Source organism: Equus przewalskii, chromosome 6 (assembly GCF_037783145.1).
Source record: "Equus przewalskii isolate Varuska chromosome 6, EquPr2, whole genome shotgun sequence".
NCBI lineage: Eukaryota > Metazoa > Chordata > Mammalia > Perissodactyla > Equidae > Equus > Equus przewalskii.
The window spans coordinates 30093728-30110002 of record NC_091836.1 but is presented as its reverse complement, the minus strand read 5'-3'; positions in this window follow the sequence as shown (position 1 = coordinate 30110002).

Sequence of the window (16275 nt, the reverse complement as noted above, 5' to 3'; positions counted from 1 at the left end):
AGTAAAGATTTTTAAATACTGGGAGGACAATAAATTTCATACCTATATAAATGTGTTTCCGTGTGCACATGTATGTAGTTCTCAGAATCAACTACCTACCAAAGGTGACTCAGACATTTATGGAACTTTTCTCAAAGACTTCTGGTGATTGCAGGCTGGAGACTGAGAGAACAAGGAGGGGACATGGTGGTTCCTTCAACGTTAGTCTTCTCAAACATTTCTCTCCTTGTCTCTGGCTGGCTGTAAATGGTGTCATGGAAAGAATACCAGATTCAGAGTCACAAAACCTTGGTTCGACAACTGCCCCTTCAAGTTTTAGCTGTGTGACTCGGGATTGTCATTTAACTCCTCTGAGTTTTATTTTTCTCATTTATATAATGGACACAAAACCTCCGTATTTTCTGCTGCCCAAATATCAAAGCTCAAATGAGGAAATCCGTTTGAAACCATTTGATAAACTATAGAACTAAACACAGGATGAGGCGAGGTGCGGGTCATTGTTTCAGAAAGAGGCTGGTGGGAACTGAGGAATGGCCATTATCTGTTGTAGGAAAGAAAGATTCTGGCATTTCTCCACAGAGTAGACATTTGGTGCTAATTTATGCACATTAGTTAATTTTGTTTTACTTGGGGCTCAGATGGGACTCCCTGATGGATGTGCCATCCCTGACAGAATTAAGAAAACCACATGGCTCAATGCTCTGATCCTTCCAGGGTTGGAACTAAAGGAGACGGGCTCTTGAGAGCACAGGCTTGGCTGACAATTTCAAAGTCATCTGCTCAAGGAAGCCCCGCTGAGACCTAGGAAGTGGGATGAGTAGAGAAAACCCTTTTGTCATAAAAACTGTTGGACTTGTTTTCCACCCAGCTCCCCAGTCCTCTGGGTTTTGCATTCCAGGCATGTAGGAATATAGTCACCCAGTGGTAAGTGGTGGTGTTGAGCCCTCCTTTGCAAGCTCTGAAACCATCTGGGCTAGCTGAGTGAGAAAGAAAAAGGTGGCATGCTTTTCAGTGGGAGAAAAACACTTTCAACCGCCAAACTTAAGGCAAGTTCTTGAAGAAAAGAGAATTATTCAGGAGAAAGGCAGCCAGATGCTCTGTAAAATCATGTGTCTGGTTATAGCATAAATTGAGGGTGGGCAAGAAAGAATCACTGAATCCTAAGAATTATTGAGCCTCCTCGTGGACGTGACTCTGGTAAACCATAGATTCCCTTGCATCTCTGCTTATGTGTTGGTCTCACTCTCCACACTGGAAGCTGCTCCTAAAGAGGACCGAGCCCTTTGCATTTTTTTCTAGCTGTAGTGCTGACCCCAGTGCTTGGCATTCCACAGTTGCCCCATACACGTGATTGAATGGCATGGTTGCACTGGCCTTTCCACACTCCAAGGCTGACTGGGGAAGGAGGGCAATCCCTGAGTTTTCCGTGGATAATTTACCTCACTGTTCCATAATCCTTAATATCCAGGGAAGATTTTAATTTGGTCAAAAGCTAAAAACATTTCTCTTCTTTGGTACTTGTTCATTTTGATTGTGCTTATAGCACCAGCAATAGGCTAGAAATGGACTAGAAGGTAGGCAAGCTGTGATCTCTTTCTAGAAGGCAGAGCTTCCCAGAGGCGCTGTGGCAGGCTTCGGGTGGCTGGAATGGTTCACAAGCATTTCCTGAGATATGGGTGGTTTTAAGTTTCTTGTGGTGGTAGAATATGTAAAAGCAGTTTTCAAAACTATTTAGGAATTTTCAATTCTGTTTGAACATTCATTGTATGGCTTCGTCTATAAGCACTCTGACTTCTTGAATGACTATTTGAGCATCTGAAACTCTACGAACAGCCCCCTGCCACCTGAGTGTCCTGGGGCAGCTATATACAATTCACTTCCCCTTGATCTTCCTGTTCAAATGTCCTGGTATTAGTTAAATTATTTTTTAGTCAGGACTTATTTATCATCAGTGATGTTCTTTGCTTTGCCTGAAGCATAAAATATTAGATTTTTTTCTGATTTAATTTGCTCTTATATTTTATATTTTTTCGAATAATACAGCAGATACATGTGATTTTAATCTTTACATTTTAAAATCAGGTATTAGGTGTTCCTAAATAGAAAATGATTTATTTTTCTAGGAGATCTTATACAAAGTCTGTATTTAATATCTTCTACAACATTTTCTAATTTAAAAAATAATTAATAAAGTTTAATCAATTTTATTACTGTCTCAAATAGAATCTCCCAAATTCTTTCCAACGTATCCCAGTTGTGCAATTGTTATAATTTCCTGTGTGTAATGACGTGAAAAAGGTAGGGCGATACTGTTATAAATTATCATTGTTGCAATTTTTCACCCTGGGAGATTGGACGTAAATGGAAAGAATGTTAATCTTGGTGGAAGGGATTTGTTGGAGGAATCCAACATGTTGCTATTTTCGTTTTTCAAGTTCCATTTGCTAAAATAGTGAAATAAAGAGGGCAAGTTGAGCTTGAAGACATTTCACAGTGATGGACACTGTCTTCTGGGACTGAATGTGTTTCTGCAGATTTGTCCCGTGCCAGCTGGAACTCTCTTGCTTCTTCCAGGAGAGAGTGGGTTGAAAGAGCCAGTAGGAGCTGAAAAGGTAAATGTCACTCCATCCAGCTTCCATACTTTGAAATTAAACATGGATTTAACAGATTTCAAAGTGTCATAGTCATACAATTCATTAAACCACATTTAAATGAAAAGTAAGTATTAACTCTCCTATTTAAAAATAATTGAGCAAGTGTTTTTATATTGAACGGAAACACTTAAACTTCATTTCTTTTGAATAAATACACAATACACCTGATACAGGAGAAAAACACAAAACGGTTCTGAAACTGACTTTAGAATACTCTTCCAAAGTTCTGGAAGTGTGTACAAGGGGTGCCCGCCTTTCTTCTGGAGGGCTGGGAGAGGTCAGTGCTGAGAAAGTGCACCTGCAGCTTTGAATGCCCCCCACCCCTGGGACAGGGAACAGGTAACAAGGCATGAACTCAGTGGTCTCAGGACCGAGGTTGCCATAGTTAGCAAATAAAAACCCAATAACACATACCATATTTGCGGTATACTTATACTAAAATTTATTTTTGTGTATATGAAATTTAAATTTAATTGGGCATTCTGTTTTTATCTGGCAGCCCTACTTAGGAGGGAGTTGGGGGGAGAGAGATCTGGGAAAACATTAAGAAGCAGAGAAAAAGGAATCTACAAAGTGGTGAATGAATATTAGAGGAGGGGGATGTCTATGCCACGTACTTGATGTGAGATTTGCACAGGATTTCTAAGGACACAGAGGAGCGAAGTGTTGGTCAGGGAGGACTTCCGATGACAGCAGTATTGATTCTTGAAGAAGACCAGAAATGACCCACAAAAGGAAGATGGTGGGAGTTAAAGAAGGACATTCCAGGCAGAACAAAGTGTGCCCAAAGGCACAGAAGGGTGAAGCAACTCCAGCATCTGCCTCCATGGAGCCTTTCTGCCCCACCCAGAGGGAATTCATCCTTCCTTTCTCTGTGCTCTCATGGCCCTTTGCTGGAGCCTGAATCACCTAGCTCTTATACTTTCTGCTGTTGTGACATCTGTGAGGGGGCCCCCATTAAGTTGCTGGTGCCAGGTTATGGGACAGACCCCAGACTCAACTACTGTCCTGGTTGAGCAGACTCTGCTTTTTGCAGAAGAATGAGAACAAACACATCAAATGTTTCAACAATTTTTTCAAGCAATGCAAAGTTTTGCATATATGTATATGTACTTAAGTAAACACCAAGAATTGATGACTATAACATCAGATCTTAAATATCTAGGATTGTTTTCCCATTGGGGGAAGTAACAACAGGAAAGTAAACCAAATGGAAAAATAAGTAAAATTCCTTGCATTCGCTAAGATTTATCCTCAAACCAACCCATACTGCTTAAGTGTATGTGGTAAGCTGTCTGTTGCACATCTCTGCAGTCTCCTGCTTTTAGACCAGAGAAGCTGTCCTATATCTTGTTTGTGATACTTTTCTCCCTCTGCTTAGAATCTTCACCTGCCTGAAGGTCTTCAACTGATGGTGCTGTGGAAATAGATAAGGACATGGCTTCAGCCCCTTGGGCACAGAAGCTGATGAGCCTTGGGTGTATGTGGGAGAGGAATTTTCTTGCTGCCCTCTTCCCATAATGGTATGATTTGGAGGCAAGCTCACCCAGAGATAAGAACATTGAGAAGAAGGTGGCTTCTTATAGTAGTTTTAAGGCGCAGATAAATTTCTTTTTCTTTTTTTTCGTTATCATTGTTTTGCTTTTGTTTTGTTGGTTGGTGGGGGGAGGCTATTTGGGGAATTATACTTTGCCCACTAGCAGTCTAAGGGTTGGAGTTGTTTCAGCCTTTCAACGCTAGGAGTGTTTATCTTACCCCTGAAGGTAACGTTGTATGTTGCTCTTCTCTTTGGTTTTCTTTGCACATTTCCTAAAAGTGCTGAAAGTGCTCCACCCAAGCATTTCACTTAGACCTCTGAGGACCTCTCTTGGCTTTTCTTTACCTGAGAAATGTCCATATCTGGTTCGATGTTCTATCCAGGCAACTTGCCTTTTTCAGCGCCTTGCAGAGAGCCTGGTCTCCTTTGCCTTTCTTGGCCCTAGTGCCTCTCTTTGGGGCGCAGTTAATCCCAGGCTTTCTCTCTGGCCCCACTGAGGGCTGGTTTCTGCTCTCCTGCGCCACCTGCTGTAACCAGCTCCCAACGCAGCTTTCCCAGTCTCCAGCCCTAGGCTCCCAGCAGGAGCCAGAGCCAAAACCTCAGACCAAGCAGATGTTACTTAGGCTGCCAGATTTCTGTCCCAGTCTTATCTGCGCTGCCTCCATGGGCTCGCTAGATCAGAATCCCAAATGTCCCCAGATGACTTGCCTCAAGTCATGCAGACCCTGAGCTCCTTGGCCAGAAGGAGGGAGGCTGCCAGTTTGGGGGCTGGTGATCACGGGCTTCTGCCAGCTTCCTGAATATGTGGTCAGTGGAGGCTGCCTCTGCCCGGCAGTGAAAATGAAAATGGATTTCTTTCACGATGTCAACACACACATGGCACTTATCCTTTAAGGGGCTCTCCAACGTGTAGCCAACATGTTCCCTGATTGGGCCACTAGTTTTCTCTCAAGGTGTTCAGGAATTGGAAATTTTGCTTTTTTTTAGCACTCTGGACTTTACATTCCCACAAAACTTGGTGATTCTAACCAAGGAACCACAAAAGAAGTGGAGTGCTGCTTTTTATTAGTTCGATTAAGTACCCCCATTATTCCCTATTCTAGGTTAAAGATCCCTTGATGGCGGGGACTTGGGCATTTTTTTATTCTCTGTCACACACAGTCCGCACAGAGTAGGCACTTCACAAAAGCTTGTTGAAATGCGCAGATTCTCTGTGGTCAAAGTCCTTCTTGAAAATCCTTCTCTATTTGTCCATTAAAAGTAAAATCTGTCAGATCTGAGGTTTTGATGGCTTAATCTTGCTTTAAGCCTGAAAAAATAAAGCTGACTTGGCTGAAAGAAATGTTGAGTGATAGCAGTGATTTCTACCATTGCTCTGATAAGAACGAGGATGATACCCAGCTGTTGTCTCCGAAGGTTAGAAAAAGCAGCCATGTATGTCTGCAGTAGAGTTGGGTTAGCTATGAGATAAAAATTCCTGAGAGTGAAGGTTACAGGACACTCATATAACATACAGATGGAGGTGTAAGGCAGCAACTACTCTAAAGATCGATACACATCCAGTTAGTTCAGTAAACATTTATTAAGCTCCTACATTGGGTCAAACTGTGAGAGAACTGGAGTTTAAATGATTCTTAAAGCACAGTGCCTGGCCACAGAGAAGACTGAGACAAATAGACAATTTCCATGTCATTTCCTAAGTGCTACGAGAAAGGTGTGCCCCAGGGTGTGTGGGAACAAGATGAAGGGGCCCTAATTCGAGCTGTGTAGTCAGGGAAGGCTTCCTGGAGGAGGTGATACTTATACTGAGTTTTACCATTGGATGAGAGATACCTAGATGAATAAATGCAATCAGTGCATTCCGGGAAAGGTGGACAGCTAGATTAATTGACGTAAAAACATCTTTTGATCATAGAAAATCCTTTCAGTCCTTTTGAGTTGATTCATCTGGGAAATATTGTTGTCCTAAAGGAAATGTCTGATAATCCTGATGGCAAAAGGGACTCAGTTTTCTGTTTCCATGTTTGACTTGTCACCTTATTGGGACAGCCTTTCACAGATTTAGGAGGGAAAAGATAAAGGAGGGAATCTCATTTTTCTCTGCATCCAAGGGTCATGGTCCTCTGGGAGGCCTCCCTTCTCTGACATTCAAGGCACTGCAGAGCTGACACGTCCTTGATGCATCAGCTCTGACATATTTGGGGGCTGCCCGCAGAGCAGGCATTCTCCATGTGATCCGGAGGCCACACAGAGGAAGGCTAGGGCTGGGGCCTGCCTACTGGCTCCGAGAAAACAGACTGCCACCTAGAGACTCTCACAGCAGCTGCTCTTTGGATTCCAACAGATTATCTTACCAGGCCCCATTGTACAGATGCGAAAATCGAGGCTGAAGAGCATGGAGCTGCTTCCTAGGTCCTGGGGGACAATGATGGCTGCTGTGTATTGATTGAGCTTCTTGTTTCTCACTTCAGTACTACAGCTAGTACCTCCCCAGGGTGGGAACCTCTGAGAGGCATTTTTCCCAGAAAGAAGTGCTTTTGAAATGGCAGGCCAGTTAGTAATGGCCTGTTTCCACTGGATACCCTGCTTATTGGGCCGGCATCGTGGGGGTGGGGGTTCCCAGCCTCCTCCAGGGAGGTCATTCAATCCCAGCCATGGCAGCTGGTGTCCTCCATGCCCTGGACCACCATCAGAGAAAGGAATCTGGGGGAAAACAAAGCTTGCAGCCGTGGCTGCAGACCTGAGCCCTCCACGCCCACTTGCCTGAGGCGGGCCCCAGCGGGGCTGGTGCCAGGCGCTGTGCTGCTTCTCCACCCCCTTCCTGGGCCCCTCGGCTCATCTGCTTGCTTTCAGAGCTCCAGCCATCCTGAATGGGGCTTTGTGTGCGCCCCAGGAGCTGGCTCGGAAGAGCCCTGATCGAAATGCTGGACAGAGATGTCTCCTGTGGATCCAGGCGCAGCTCGGCGCCGTGCCCGACTTTGGGAGGCAGGCCTTTATTATGCCGCTGCCACGATGCCCCCTATCTGGGAGCGAACTGGGACCTGGATGAGTGGGAGAAAGGTTCTGCACCCCCCGCACAGTGGGGTCATTGGCAGGGCCGTGGGGATGGCAGTGACTTAGACACTTCCCCTGAACTCTTTCCCACTCTCTCTCTTTACTCCTTTGCCCACAGAGGTGACTGTAATACTAATACCAAGAGGTGCCATGAAATGGTCCCTCCTTATGCGCCAGGCATGGTGCTAAGGGTTTTATCCCATGTAATTAAGGCTTCTCAACAATCTGTGAGGTACGTCATCTTAGGATCCCCATTTTACAGGTGAGGAAACCAAGGTTGGAGATGGGAAGCAACCTGCCCTGGTAATTCTGAACACACATTGGAGGAGCCTGCATCCTTGCCTCCTCCTTCTAGCTTTCAAAGTGTCTCTTACCAGATATGGAAGTCCTAAGGCCACTTTACGCTTGGCTACCCAAGAAATCACCATGTTCCAAGGTGTTGGCGGGCTCAGGGACCCAAAGGGAGACAAAGCCTGGTTCTGGCAAAATGCAGAGAGCTTCCTGGCCTTCCGAAGTCCCATCTTGTTAGCATTGTCACCCCTTTGTGCTTTTTTTAAAAAATCAAGGGTAACATTTTATTTTATAAAACAGAAAAAACTATGCATGTATAAGAAGAAAGTTAGGGGTACGACTACATATTGAAAATTTTGCTAAAGAATCCTACACTCACCCTCAGGAAATAAAATGGTCTTTTGAGGCTCACACCACGTGAGGGCTCAGCGCACAGGCCAGTTCAGGTGTTGGAGGGCCTGGCTCTGTTTCTGACTGCGCCACTTTGCCAGGTGTCCTGCTGTAAGTGAGGGGATAAGAGTTAATTCCAGGCGTCTGACTCTGCAGCTCTCTCAGGTCAGGTTCAAGTGTAGGCACAAATCTTGCTTTTATTTTTTTCTAAGTAGATTCAAGTAGTGGTGATGACGGCTTCTACACACAGGTTTGGCGGGGCTGTCTACCTTGAGAGGTGTGATGCATAGCTCTCTCATGGAGCAAAGCTCAATGGCCCTTTTGGGGGACAGAAATTTTAACCATGGCTTTTAGAACAGCTCTGTTAGCTGAGCCAAATAGCCAGCTGGGAAGGGCCGTGAGTATTTCTCCGTTTGCAAAGAGACTATAAGCAATCTATAGTAAAACAAAACAAACAAAAATAGCAGGAGAAATGCAGGTTAGATCTTAGGAAGAACTTCCTAACTGTGTGGTATAATAAGATAGTCTGGCAAAAATGTAAGTTGTCCTCCAGAGTTTGTATTTGTTTGTTTCTTTTCTTTTTTTTTTTCTTTTTAAAGAAAAGTTCTCTCTTCACCTTTCTAGGCTAGTATCCTTATGGCCCCTGCTGCTTCTGCGCATAATGGAATGACTAGCACAGGCCTGATGTAGCGGGAGCTTCCGTCTTTCAGACATGACAAGAAACTCTAGAATTTGAATCCTTAGAATTGTGGGTGATATTTTGTGTTACACACCTCACTGTGAAGAGTTAATGTCCATTCCTGGTCACTATTGCACTCAGCCCCCAAAATGGCAATGTTGTAATGGTGGGTAATGTGACTGAGTAATTTTTCTATGCATTATTCTCCAAGTTGCTTTCTACAATCTTTATGTATCGCTCGGATATCCAAAGATCTTACTCAAGCTTGTTTCTCCATTAAACCATTACTGTCTTCATGAATCCTTATTACAGTCTAATTGTGGTGATAGCTAATAAATACTTAGATTTTAAGTAACTGAAGCATAAGTACAGCAGAGAAATACCCATCACAATCCAGATAATAGTTTGTAGATGATTACAGTCCTGGGATGTAGGGTGTTGAACAAACAGAGTCACAAACACCCGTTAGCTTACCTTTCTGTTCTTGCCCTTCTCCACCCAACATGCTGTTAATCTTTGGCATTTTACTTGGGAGTCACTTGTTTCCTTTTTTGCTTTACTGGTCTCATTTCTGAGTGTGGAACTCACTCTTAAAACAAATAATCATTAAAGATAGCAGAATTCAAGAGCCTGAGGGATATTTCAGGGTAGACACACGGATTGTGACAAGGAGAATATGTAAAAGAGAAACTCATTTGGACAGGACAAGTGAAGTTCACCTCTAGTGCGTGAGCTCCTGAAACTGGAGCAACTTTTTGGGTATCTGTCCTTTATTCATAGGGTAACATGTGAGTCCTTGGACAATTTTATCTTTGTGGATGAAGCTGTCCATTTACTCATTGGACTTTGGTCGGTGGGCAATGCAGAATCTCTATGTTTAGACTGTGACCAGTAGGCAACATAGTGTCACCAAGAGTTTTTGAACAGAAGAGTGACGTGATTAGAGGTATGCCTCAGGAAGACTAGCTGAAAGTCACGTGTAAAATGGATTACAGTGGGTAGATACTAGTACAGACACCAAGTGGAAAGATACAGCAAAAGTCCAGCGGAGAAAAAAGTGAGAACTTCACCAAGGAGAATTGCAGCAGGAATAAAAGAAAAGGATGAATTCAAGAAATACAATGGAGAAAGAATGGACAGAGCTTGGTAACTAAGCGACTATGAAGGAAGGGCAGGGGAGAGGGAGGAATTAACTATGACACCGTCGCCATCAAATTTCCACAGAGGGCAATTGGGCGTTTGTCCAATGGCCAGTGGGAGTAACTGAACTTTCTGTGCTTTTCTTGCTGAGGAACAAGGAGGGAGTAACAGTGGCCTGTTAGCTGTGTAAACTTACCTCCATAAGCTGTCATTATGGGCAGAGTACAGCCATGACATAGAGTGATTCAAAATCATAAATAGGGTGGTGGACACAGGTTTGTATTTCTATGAGGGGTGATGCCATTGGATGGATCCCATTGCCGCAGCTCTGCCCCCACTCTCAATGGTGATGGTATCTAATACTCAGGTTGTTTTTAGTTAGTTGGGTTCTCCACACACAGAAGTGGCGAGAGTTCTACAAAGAATTGAGAGGGAAAAATTTAGCAGAAAGTGCCATGGCAATATCCTGCATGACCAATGGTATTGCGTGACTTTAGTGTTTTAAATTAATTCCCACCCTCACTCTTCTTGTCTCCATTTCCCTAATCGTAAATCCAAGGCCCTGATACCAGATTTCCTTGACTTTAACAGGGAAATGAGAAATGATTTACAGTTAAGTTCTGTAGTCATTGCTGTCATGCCACCTGAAGACAGTAGGCATTGGGAAGTATGGTGAAGTTGGCATCTTAATGGCCTTCAAGATGAAAGATTTCAGTGTGGGACCATTGGGCTTGTCTCATTGGCATCTCCCAGTGGGCCTCTCAGATAACCTGGCAGCACTTTCTTTTACACTGACTCCAGGACAAGAAAGAACATTCTTTCAATAATCAAAGCCCGGATGACTAAAGCTTCCTTTAAAAGAAAGGCCCAGGGGGTTTCCTCTTTCTATGATCCAGGTTGGTCTCCGGCCAAGGGCCTATGAAATCCCCTGAAGATGAGCAACTCTTGAGGGTCCAGCTGTATTCTTAATTAAAGACAAGAAATTTGAGTCTTCTCACTACCCCATTTAACTTTCCACACTGAAAGCTGCTTTCAGCCTAAGATGTCCTTTCTTTTCTCGGTTGGAAATACTAATATCTACTATTCATTAGTTGACACAGGAAAACTGCTCATCCATATGGTTACATCAGGCAAACTTCAGTTCATAAATTTCCCTCCAAAGCATGGAGATGTGGTTACTTTTGATTGCCAGGTCCCACTGGGGACTGGAAACTACTAGAGAGCTTCTGGGTCAAGCAGTGCTGGGGGCTTTTGGAGGAGGTGACTCCTAGGAGGGTTATCAGTATTAACTCTCTTGCTCAGAATGCCAGGCTTTTTGATAAGGGCATTGAAACCAGCTCAGGTTCCTAGAATTTATTTACCCATCTGCAAATGAGAGTTTCCTTGAGTTCTTTGTCTTCTAAATTAAAAATGGCGGCTTGGAATTCGGAATGCTTTGGTTTCTGTCTGGGTAAGAACATTTAGCACGGGATGACTGACAGCTCTGGGTACCTCTGGACACACGTGGGTCCTCTTAGCCTATGAGAATAAGTTCCAATTTTTCTTTTCAAGAGACTCTGTGTCCCCTGTCTGTAGAATACCCTCAGATTCCGAGCATGGACTTGTACTGCTGTTGCCTTAGTTAGCCATGAATTGATGCCAAGAATTGAGGACACACTTCTATGATCATTTTTTGTTGTTGGAAGGCTGTTTGGCTGATCTTGCAGGCACCTCTCAGAGGCAGTCAGTTCTCAATGATCTGCACATGGATTACATGCTTTTTGAATTATTCATGGATAATTTTTAATTCCAAACTGCCTGTGCCACTGCTTGACATGCTCCATTAAGATATCCCTCACTGTCTTCCCCTCAGCTAGGGATACCTAGGGAATGTTATGCATTCTGATATTAGCATAATAGAAAATAAACTGGGAGGTAAATTTATTGAAAAGTCATTGTATAACAATTTCCAAACCAGAAAAAGACAACTTTGGAGTAATCCCTTGTGGAATTGGGTTATTTCTGCCCAAACATCCCTCCATGATTATTTAAAAAAAGTTATCTGTACGCTGACTCCATCTTCTTCCCAATGTCAGAACTTACGAGAATGTAATTGCAATATTGTACCCTGAACTTTGTGGAAGTTCAGGAGTGAGAGAGGGTATTGACACATATAAATTCTTCCGCCAACCTGAAACCCCATGGGGCTTGCTCTAAAAGCTTCTCCAGCCCTTTCTCAGGACACTCTTCAAGGGATTTGACTCTGAGCCATCTCGTCCACCCTTTTAGACAGGATGAAACCCAATCAAGCAATGTAAAACCAACGTGAAAATTAGTTGTGCCCCATCCCCTCTTTGGTAAAAGCATCCCGTGCCTACTCCACTTTAAAAGTGGACTGTGCACTTTCTGCGTGCAGAGACTGCACGAACTGGGCCCCTGCTCTTTTCAGGGAAGGAATGTAAGCAGAGTCCTCAAGAAACCACTTGGCTCAGCAATTTTAGAGCTTGTTGTAATTGGCCTGCCCTAAAAGAATTCAACAAGGTGTACCTGCGCCAAGGAAAATGCAAATGCTTTCCTGAAACAGAGGCATTCGGGGTGGATAAGAGGAGCTGGGCTCATCTGTGAGTGACCCAAGTAGAAAAGCAGGGTGGATAGAAAACTCAGGAAATCAGAGCGGCTCCGTTGGGACCATTTTCTCACTTAGCCATGGGTGGAGGCCACATCAGCTAAACTGACCAGACCAGGCAGGGTGAGTGGAGTCTAGAGGGCAAGAAGCTTGGGTAGAAGGCTTCCTCCTTCCACTATGAGCCTCGTTATATCCCTGAGGAGTAAAGCCAGTCTTCTCGCCCAGTCCAGCTCCCATCAGTTGCCCCAGTGATCCTCTGCTGGGCTCAGCATCTGCCACCTTCCCTTGGACCTTGAGCAGTTGACTGGGGAATGCTCTCTGACATTCTCAGGCCAGGAATAAACTAGCTGTGGACTGACTGCTCCTGATTCTCTATGGCTTCTCACATCCCTTATCTGTTAAAAATGTAGAAACTAAGAACCCTATTTTGTGTGTCTGTTACTTTTCTCCATGGCACCCTATAATTCTTTGCAGTGGGTTTTACATTTGGCATCCCCCCTCATTATTTGTGACCCCCATGAGAGTAGACCCAGTAGTACCTAGTGCTTACCATAGTCCTCACTCATCATAATTACTCAACAAATAATTGTTAATTGACTGGCTGAAACTCAGATTACTGTGGGACATTTTATAGCATGATTTTTTACAATCATTTTGCTTTCCATTTCTATAACATATCAGAGCATGTAGGAGGTGTTCAGGCAACACTTGATGGATTCAGATTTTTCTGATGAATTAACAATCTTTTGCAGCCAGAGAAGTACTCTTGACTGCCCTCCTCTGAGAAATGAGCTAGTGGAGAAACTAAGTCTGATGATAAGTCTAGCTTTTCTTTCTATTTCTTTCCACTCAGAAGATCTTTCAATGCCTAGTCTCTTCCTTGTCTCTCAACATTTATGCTTATCTCCAACTCTCACCATCTCTTGAAACCCCAAGATGCTCTTGGAACATCCCAGGTATCTTAGACCTCCCTGTAGGTGCTCTCTCCTCTTTCCCCTCCTCTAAATTTCCCTTACTGATCTCACTTTCTCCCTTTTCCTCCATCCTTAGCTTCTGTGTCTTTTCTCTCTTCCCCTCATGCCCTCCATTCCCTCTACTCAATCAGAGGTCAATTCATTAATGCTCCATTTCTCTTGTCTGCCACTCTCTCCAGCTTTCCCCTCATTTTTACATCTCTGCCCCAGTTCACATCACTCAAGCAATTCCAAACACGTAGCACATCCCAGCACCCTTCAAACTCCATAGTATTTCTTTCTTCCTTATTAGCAATCTTCACCTTTTTTATTTCTCCTCCTTCTATTTTTCTACCTTCCTAACTTGCACTGGAAGGCTTGTGTATGTATGCAAAAGATAGCGTAACAGGCAACAATTTCACCTATGCTTTTTACCAGTACCGTGTGTCGTAAGTAGTGGCCACTCAAACTGGAGATAGTGTTTAAAAAATTTGCTATAATTCTGACTTTTAAAAATCCTGTCTAATTTTAAGTTCTGTCTTTATACTTTGAAAGAGTGCATACTAAAGGTACCATTTTTATTTTCCTTTGTTTCCATGTCTTCCTGATGCATTTTGCTATGTGTGTATTTTTCTTATTTCCCCATTACAGTGGCCTAGGATGCAATTGGCTTTGGAGGCAACATTCAAATAGAGATCAGGCAATGCTCAATCGGGGAAGATATGGAAGGAATTCAGACATGAGGGATGGGGGTGTTCGACAAGACAGCTTCCAAACAACTCTTTTAAAACCTAAGATTCTCCTTAAACTGATCAGAGTGTAGAGGTTTTGCCTTTTCCACTATGCTAATGGGCATTTTCCCCACCTAGGAGGTGCTTAAATATTGGAATTCCCTGAGATAGTAAAATAAATAATTCTGTTCAAAGGACAGAGGAGAAGGCAGCAAGCACCTTTGGATTTAGGTGATCATTGAATGTATTAGACCACGAGATCCCTCAATAGGAGTTAAATGCTCTGTGCGATGATTTCATATATTTCTTTTGTCCAGTTTCTCCTTTTGGACCTCGGATTGTTCATAGACCCAAACACTCTGAGAGCTAGCGGGGTCCCCAAGCATTATTTGAGTCCGGTATGTCTTTGCGTTGGGTGTTCTCCTTGACAAAGAACTTCCAATGACAGAGCCCTCCAACCTTCTCTAGATAGGAAGTGACCTTTCCAATTACGGACTGAAGTGGTAGAATATTTTTCTTCTAGTGAGTCAAAAAGCATTCTCTTTGGAGTTTCCCCCATTGGTTCCATTCTGTTCCCTGAAACTCGGCAGGGAAAATCCCATCCTTTTCTACCCGAGAGCCCTTTGGATGTTTGAAGATGGCAATTATTTCCCATACAGAGTTGTATCTTCATCTGCGTAAACATTTGCAGTCTTCCAAATTCCTCATGACATGACTTCCGGTCTCTTCTATACTTCAGTTGCTCTCTTTTCAGCGTATTCCATTTTGCCCGATGTGGGGTCCAGTGCAGAATGTATGTTCTGACCAGCCCAAAGGAGAATGTGACTCTCTTTCCCACTCCATTCATCTTCCTGTTTTTCAACCCCTGATGCAGTGTCCTCCACATGCCCCAGACGCCCTGTTACCTTCTCCTTGAGAAGTATTTCTGGACTGTTATTCCATCCTCCACTGACGGTCCTCAGTTTTAGAACCATTTACATGAAAGGCAATCTTTTGTTTTCGTAGCTTTCCTTGAATTCTCCAAATCCTTGTTACTGTTTTTCACTTGGCTTGAGTTTAAGTGTCTTCAGGGCAGGTTGCCTTTTTCATATTCATTCCAGAGCCCAAGATAAGTCTGAGAAATATTTATTCAGTCCATGGTCAGTAACTATATCATGAATTGACTTATCTTCAGCAGCAGCATCGTTTTAGTGGCACACAGCTCCTTTTGTTTGGCGTTTGTCTGTTTTCTCTTTATTCCTGTAGTGTCTATGTTGCTTATGGAGGAAGAGCCTGTGAAGAAGCTGTGGTTTTTAAGAAACGGAATTTTATGATTTTACTCTAAGTTCCATCTTCCCGTGTGTTTCAGTACAGAGCTGCTACCAACATCAGGGAGGTAGTGGAATTTAATAGAGATCAGTGGGACTTGGCTCAATATTTGGTTTGCTGAAATTCATATGAGGCGTTCTATGTTGATCCCTTAGTCAGAGTTCTCTTGCCAGGATGGCTGGAAGAGTCACTGAGGCAATGTGATATGGTGAGAAGCATTCTAGGCTTAAATAGATTTAAGTTTGATCTCTATCTCTGTTACTTAGTTTATGGTCAATTAACCACTCTGATCTCAGTTTCTTCATCTGTAAAATGGAGTTAACTTAACTTCACAACCAAGATCTCAGAACTGGTATGATGGTGAAATGAGATAATGTGTCACAACACATATGGTAAACTCTGGCCAGTGCACTGTTGTCATTCTGCAAAGCTTCCTTATTCAGGCCCCACTACCAGTTCTGTTAAATAAAGAGCATCCCGAGAGGCCCATTGGTTGTTTCCCCTGCATTCGACATAATGACGAATTTTCTCCTGCAGGCTCAGTCTGGGTCTCTCTGTCTGTGTCACACCCAACATGCTGTCCTCATGGCTGGAGAGTCAATCAATACTCCTTAATGGTGCAGCTCATTGCCCTGCACTGAGGAAGGTCAGTGAGCATCATTTCCCCTTCTCTCCAGAGACACAGTATAGTCTAGACACATGGGGCAGGAGGAAGTCAGGAAACCTGGGCCCTCAGCTTCACTGAGGGTTTTTCTAGTGTACTGGACACCTTATTTGGTTGCATGAGCCTCTGATCCTATTTGCAGAAAGAGTAATCTATTTGAATTCCTACCTCCTTCCAGAGTAGGAGAAAATGAATGAAATTTTCTCTCTCAAGAAAGATACCATTTGGACATACAGTCTGTTTCCCGTCAAGGTGGGGAGCAGTAAGTT